This window comes from Suricata suricatta, chromosome X, assembly GCF_006229205.1.
Source record: "Suricata suricatta isolate VVHF042 chromosome X, meerkat_22Aug2017_6uvM2_HiC, whole genome shotgun sequence".
NCBI classification, from domain to species: Eukaryota; Metazoa; Chordata; class Mammalia; order Carnivora; family Herpestidae; genus Suricata; species Suricata suricatta.
In genome coordinates, this window is record NC_043717.1 from 65383958 (window position 1) to 65392259 (window position 8302).

The following is an 8302-nucleotide window of genomic DNA, read 5'->3' on the forward strand; positions in this document are numbered from 1 at the left end:
TTTTGAGTTTATTTTTGTGTATGGTGTAAGAAAGTGGTCTAGTTTCATTCTTCTGCATGTTGCTGTCCAGTTCTCCCTGCACCACCTGCTAAAGAGGCAGTCTTTTTTCCATTGGATACTCTTTCCTGCTTGGTCAAAAATTAATTGGCCATACATTTGTGGGCTCAGTTCTGGGTTCTGTATTCTATTGCATTGGTCTATGTGTCTGTTTTTGTGCCAATACCATACTGTCTTGATGATGACAGCTTTGTAGTAGAGGCAAAAGTCTGGGATTGTGATGCCTCCCATTTTGGTTTTCTTCTTCAATATGATTTTGGCTATTCGGGGTCTTTTGTGGTTCCATACAAATTTGAGGATAGTTTGTTCTAGCTTTGAGAAGAATGTTGGTGCAATTTTGATGGGGATTGCATTGAATGTGTTGATTGCTGAGAGCTTTTACCCTGAGATCAGGAACACGACAGGGGTGTCTCCTTTCAACACTGCTGTTTAACATAGTGCTGGAAGTCCTAGCATCAGCAATCAGATAACAAAAGGAAATAAAAGGCATCAGAATTGGCAAAGAAGAAGTCAAACTTTCACTTTTTGCAGATGACATGATTCTCTACATGGAAAACCCAATTGATTCCACCAGAAGTCTTCTAGAACTGATCAATGAATTCAGTAAAGGTGCAGGGTACAAAATCATTGTACATAAATCAGTTGCATTCCTATACACCAAAAATGAAGCAGCCGAAAGAGAAATCATGAAACGGATCCCATTCATGATTGCACAACAAACCACCAAATACCTAGGAGTAAACCTAGCCAAGGATGTAAAAGCCCCATATGATGAAAACTATAGGAAACTTATGAAAGAGGTTGAAGAAGACACCAAGAAATGGAAAAATATTCCCTGTTCATGGATCAAAAGAATAAACATTGTGAAAATATCATTACTACCCATTATATTCTTCTTAAAATGACAATCTGTTTGGAACCAGGGTCTAAGGCTTCTTCTTTTGTTGTTTTTCTCCAAACACTGCTTAGCATAGACTACCCAGGCAGTGTTGAGGAAAGATCTCTGCACAGTGTAAAGGCAGCCAGGTGAGTCCAGAAAAACATGCCAATCAAACAATTTTTTATTTATTTTTATTTTTTATAATAGTTTATTTTCAAATTGGTTTCCATATAACACCCAGTGCTTCTCCCCACAAGTGCCCCCCACCATGACCATCACCCCCTCCCCCCACTTCAGTCCATGGTTCGTCTCCAGTATTCAGTAGTCTCCTTTGATCTGTGTCCCTCACTCTCCCCCACTCTCTTTCCCCCTTCCTCTCCCCATGGTCCCCTGCCAGGTCTCTCCTGTTAGACCCATGAATGCAAACATATGGTATCTATCCTTCTCTGCCTGACTTATTTCGCTTAGCATGACACCCTCAAGGTCCATCCACTCTGCTTGACAATAGAGGACTGATACATCATAGAATTGACTGAATTGCACACCTGCTAAATCGCTGCATAGTTAGTCAGCCTGTTCTGTCCAATACATAGGAGGTGGGTATTTTAAGTTTAAAATTAAAATTTCACCACTGCATTGCACTAGCCCCATTTCAAGGTGTCTAATAGCCACATGTGACTAGTGGGTATTGTATATTAGCATAGATATAGAACATTGGATAGCGACGGTTTCCTTGAAGGAGTTATTATCACCTTATTGGGATAATTAAGTTCAGTAGAAACATACCAGACATCTGCTCTGGGCAAGGGATAGTTTCTACTCTTAAGGAGCTAATATTCCTCTGAGAAAAATATGTGTACATCCACAAACTATGACATGGGGTAATGTTGCTAAGTATTTTGATTATGGGAGCAAAAAGAGACAAGACTCAGGTGATTTGGGAAAGGCTTATTGTTTCAGGTGTCATCCAAGATACTTTAAAAAATTTTTTAATGTTTATTTTTCAGAGAGACAGAGAGACAGAGAATGAGACAGAGCATGAGCAGGGAAGGGGCAGAGAGAGAGGGAGACGCAGAATCTGAAACAAGCTCCAGGCTCCAAGCTGCCAGCCCAGAGGCCAGTGCGGGGCTCAAAATAATGAGATATGAGACCATGACATGAGACGAAGTTGGATGCCCAACCAAGTGAGCCACTCAGGTGCCCCCAAGCTACTTTTTAAAAAGGGTAAGATGAAAATAGTCATGATTGACCAGTGACTGGTGGGAAGACTGGGAGGGTTAGAAGAACAATTTAAGTGGAATGTGAGCAAAGGGGACCAAGGTGGAAAGTTTTGGACCTGCATGGGGAGTTATAACTATTGTATTGGTTGCTGGCATATAGTTGCAGAGCTCACATTTCAAAGTCTAATACTTTTAATTCCTTTACCAAACTCTACAGTTCAAGTCATTTTTAATAAATTTAATCATGAAGATTAAAATGCTTTTTTTAAACTTACCTTGTGATTTGAAGAAAAGGTTGCAATGTAACTATTGCTTCCAGGTTAGAAATACCACTAATGGTCTTTTTTTCTAGCAATATTAATGTTTAAAACATGGAAATCATTGTATGCATATATATAATATTTATCAGAGATTAAATGTATTAATTAATAATAAGATATATAATTATCAACTGTGCAGACATGTGTGTCCAATAAATCGTATACTCATCCCTGTAGGCAAATTTATAAAGGCAGTAAAATTATAAGCACAAGGTTGCTTTGAGAGCCTGAAATCTAGGCAAGGGGAATCAACTGGATGTTCAAAAAAGCCTAATACATCTATTGCCAGTATTAGAATTTACCTGGGTGATTCTTTCTTAAGTACAATGTATATAATTGCATTCCTATACTCAGAATCTGCAATGGTTTCTTGTCTGAATTAGTAAATCCAAACTCCTCTACCTGGCATTAAAGGCCCTACTCAATCTAATGAAATCTTCGTTGAATTTATCCCCTATTAGGGTACATAGTAAAGCAATATAATTCAGCCATTTTGAGGTGTCCATTTTAACAGTTATTTTGATATTAAGAACTTCTGATAATGCTGCCTGAGCAAGATTGTTTTAACATAGACATATTTGACAGATACGAAAACACAGACTATTAAACTGTCAGTTTTTTTAAAGTGACCAAATATGAAATGTAATATCTGTGACCCCCAACCTATTTCCAATTCTTTCCCATATCCATTTATGCACATTCTACTGTTTTCCCTATGCCTTGCTCAGAAAATACACCGTAAGTATTAGTTAAATGAATTATTGAGTGAATGTTACTCATTATGTTGTTTTGTACAGTTGCCAGAGCTATCTGTCATTTAATAGTGAAGATACTTTCCTTTTACTTGGATCGTATTATAAATATCTTAAGGTGTTTTTCTCCGCTTGCTTTGCTTAGATGTCTTATACTCATTTTTAATCCCTATGTATTCAGTTCAGTAAATAAGTCATCAAAGTCTTATTTCCATTAGAAATTATGTGTATATATATATATATATATATATATATATATATATATATATATTGCCCACTACCCAGTAAACCCATAATGGTCTTTTTTTCTGGCAGTATTAATATTTAAAATATTTATTTTATATTGTTCCTAGCACAAATTAAAACTCATGACATTTACTAAAATGACATTATCAACATCATATTTTAGTATAGAGTAACTGTCTGCCTTTTATTGATTTTTATGAAGTTTTACTGTGAATTGGAGCAAATAGTTTTTATTAAGATCATCAATGGCTTGCTACTTGCTAAATATATTGCAATATTTTTTATTGTATATCCTTATTTGCCTTCATATAGTATTTGGAACTTTCTTGTGTTTCTCCTCTCCTGGGTTTCATGTCATCATGTTGCACTAGAGTTTTTCCATTCTGTATGATTTTTTTTGGTCAACTTTACTGCCTTATATTTAAAAAAAATGTTTAATATTTATTTATTTTTTAGAAGAGAGAGAGCATGAGACAGAGAGGGGCAGAGAGTGAGACACAGAATCTGAGCTGTCAGCACAGAGCCCGATGAGGGGTTCGAACTCTGGACTGCAAGATCATGACCTGAGCCAAAGTCAGACACTTAACCAACTGAGCCACCCAGGCACCCCTACTGCCTTTTTTTAGTCCACTCTGTTAATAATAATGTCTGAAAGAGTTTCAAAATCACCTCACACTCCTCATGCTGAAAACTAAACTCATGATCTCTATTCCACTTCCATAAACTTGATATTCATTCAGTATTCTTTAATACAGAAAATGTTATCCCTTTTTTCCTGGTTTTACAAACCAGAAAACTGGAAGCCATTCTCCACTTCTCTCTATTTTTCACTTTTATATGTAATCTACCATCCAATCCTGCCAATTATACTTCCTAAATAGTCATTTTTTCTCTATTTTTTTGCTATGGCTACCTTGTTCATTCTATCATCAACTCTCACTTGTAATAGCCTCCCAACTGTTCTCCTTGAATCTATTATCTTGCTCACTTCTAATCCATTCTTTAAAATTTTGTCAAATGTTTTTCAAATGCAGTCTGATTATGTTATTTCTTTATTTAAGACAGTTCAGTGGTTTCTCATTGCTCTGAGAATAAAGACCAAAATCCTTAAGATAGCTAGAAAAGCCTTCCATGATCTGAGTTTTGTCTCACTCTCCAGCTTCATCCCAGTCCATTTTTCTTTTGTTTTTATCAGGTTTCCTAAATATGAGGATTTATATTTTCCATCACTTTTGGAAAATTCTTAACCATTATTGCTCTAAATATTGCTTCTTCCCATACTCATTGTTCCTTCCTGCCCGAATTTCTATTAAATGTAGCTTGGGTGTTCTAAATTTATTTGTAACCTCGTGTATTAGTGATCTCTGCCTCTTTCAGCTATGTTCCTGGATTATTTCCTCTGGGTCTGTTATTTATTAATTCTGTTAACTTTTGCTTGTGATAGTTTGTGTTTGATGTGCTATGTAATTTTGGATGGTAAATTTGTGTTTGGTAGGGTTTTTATTGTAATCCCGAATGGCAATCCTGAGATAAGGATGTGTCTGTTAGTTTCCTTAGAAATGTCACCATAATGCGGTTACTTCTTATGCTAATTTCCCGCTTTGGTGCTCCTAGAATATGCAGGTAGCAGAAAACTCATGTGAGGGAAAATTAATCTTTAAGGAGGGAAGCATTTTAATAATCTAGAACTTAAGGTAATATAGACAAATTTCCATTGTTGAAAGGTTTTGTTTTTTTTTTCTATTCACTCCTTACCCTTAAAGTATAGACTATAGATCTTGGCTTTTTTGAGGACCTTCGGTTTCAAGTTCCCATTTTTCACAAACATAAGGCCATCATGTCCCTATGTGGCCATTAAACTCAAAGTCTCATTGATGGAGAATAGCATCTATTCTCAGATCAACTAAAATATAATTACATTTTCCATGCCCTCATGGAATTTATGTTTACTACCCCTGTTTTGAAGTTTCTATTTGTTTGGGGCCTCTTAAGAAAAATAATAAGAAATATCAAACACTTATAAATTAAATTATAGAATAACTATTTTCCCATTCAGTGACATATTGGAGCATTAAAGGGCCTACCCAAGGATTGTTTAATTATGTAGGGGAAGGTACTTGGTTTGATGCGCTATTTACAATTGACTAGGGCCAAGAATCTGAAAAATTACATATTAACTTGTTGGGTTTTGTCTAGTAGATGTGCAATTGATTCCTATCAGGCAAAAATAAAATAATATTCCTAAAAATTATGATCTTACTGCCTTATGGGACATTAACAAATTTTGAGTCTAATTTAACAAACCTTTCAGTATGCCTTTCCTCTTGAACTGTAAAACCCTTATTCCTCGAATTCTCCTTTGTTTTTTTTAATGTCTTTAATTTTTTGAAAGACACATAGAGACAGTGTGAGCAGGGGAGGACCAGGGAGAAAGGAAGATACAGAATCTAACGCAGGCTCCAGGCTCTGAGCTAGCTATCAGCCCAGAGCCCAATGTGGGGCTCAAACCCATGAACCGAGAGATCATGACCTGAGCTGAAGCTGGACACTTAACTAACTGAGTCACCCAGGCGTCCCAAATTCTCCTTTGACACAACTTTGCTATACCGCTTGCTCCCTTGTTAATGAATCAAATAAATCTTTGGTAAATACTCACTTTACATTTATTTGTAGGAGAATCATGTTTATAGCTTTATATAAATTATAGGTTGATAGACCCCAACCTAATTCCTTTACTAAGAGTTCTGATATGCATATAAAAGATTGTTTCTTATATTATATCCAACATTGCTTGATGTTTGAAAGTAGGAGGTTTTCTGCTTTTCTAATCTCCCATATCTCTAGAAAAGGAACACACCTCCTCGCTGTGGTTCAACCACATTGGCCTTCTTTCAGTTCTACATTTCTCTTCCCTCTGGGACTTTAGAGAAAAGTATTCTGTCCTGAAATTCCCTCTCTACCCACCTCCTTTTGCTTGGTTAACTACTACACTTCCCTCAAATCTCAAAAGTTATTTCCTTAGGAATGTTTCCTTGACTATTTTCAGCCCCTAAAAATTATTTCAGGTCCTTCTGCTTCTGATATGATTTTTTTTGCATCATGTGCAGTTTCTTCATAGGCACTTAACAAAATTGTAATTCATTAAGTAATTTTTGCTTGACATTTCTCTCTACACACAAGGTTGTAATAAATCTCCAGATAAATAAAAACAGGGATTCTATCCCTTTTCTCACAATTTTTTCTCAAGTCTTATCACAACTCTTTGTTAGGTACGACTTTCTTAGGACCTCTTTATTAAGAATTTGTTTAATGAATTAATAATTCTTAATTTTATGCTTTCATCCTCATTATATGGACCCAATCATGCCCATGACTTCAACTAACATCTATGTTGATAATTCCTGAATCTGTATTTATATGTTATACCTCACTTCTTAGATCCAAATTCATATTTCCAGTTGTCTCTTAATGACCTATAGCTTAATGGAGAATAGACACTTTAAACTCAACTGATTCAAAACTTAGTCCACTATCTCTTCGTACAAATCTGTATCTGCTTTTCTATTTCTTATTTCATTACCATTTACATGGTTATCAACATTGGGACCTCAGAATCAGCTTTTATGCCTACATTTCTTTCACTAACTACAATTAGTTACTAAACCTTGTCAACTCTACTTCCAAGAACCTTGATCACATTTGTCCTTTCTCCATTCATTTGCCACTCTCTTAATATAGTTCCTCATTTTCTCTTATTGTACTATTTAAATTGTTCTCATTTTTCTCTGTATTTGCCATCTACACGGTAGTCAGTTATTTCTTCTAAAATATAGATTCAATAATTCAATCTTCCAGCTCAAAACCTTCAATGAAAACAAGAAAAAAAATCAGTGTCCCCATTACCTATAGAATAAAACTTGAACCTTTTAGTAAAATGTGAGAATCTCTTCACAATCTGAATAAAACTATTTTTTTTATTCCATCATATTGGTCATATCTTCCTGTAGGTATAAGGGTTTTTTTTTCTTATTCTTAAATGTGTTACGTGCTTTCATGTTTCTATGATCTGTGCATGTACCCTTTACCTATAATGCGTTGTCTGTCCATTTTCTTCATTTAGCAAAATCATACATCTCTTTCAAGGACCACCTCATGGTCAGAACTTTTTTGTGAATACATGTCTATTACCTAACTCTCCAGTGTTCCCCATTCCCCCTCAAGAAAAACTGGTTCCTCTGTTTTCTAACAGTATTTTTTCTATTGTATTTTGTACATAACTTGACAGAAAATATAATCCAGACTTTAGGTGCATAACCAGAAAAAACTAGAGGGTTGGACATGTTTGCACAAGCTCTAATGTAATGACAAGACAGGCTCAACGGAAATCTCTTTGCTGAGAAGTCTTCTAAAAAGTAACTCCAGCTGTATCTACTGCTGAGTTCCAAACACATGTGGACATGTCAGGCAAGTCTAAGAATCAACCAAACAAAAACTTATATGGAAGAAATAATGAAAAGGCTTCACAAGACAGTTTATATTTATAAAAGTAGTAAAAAGATTCAATGAACATAACTCACTGAAATAGGAATAGATTTCAAAGGAAAATATATATTTTTTCATTTTTTAATTTTTTAAATAGTTTATTGTCAAATTGGTTTCCACATAACACCCAGTGCTCTTCCCCACAAGTGCCCTCCTCCATCACTACCACTTCTTTCCCCCTCCCCCTCTCCCTTCAACCCTTGGTCTGTTTTCAGTATTCAATCGTCTCTCAGGTTTTGCATCCCTCTCTCTCCCCAACTCTCTTTTTCCCTTCTCCTCCCCATG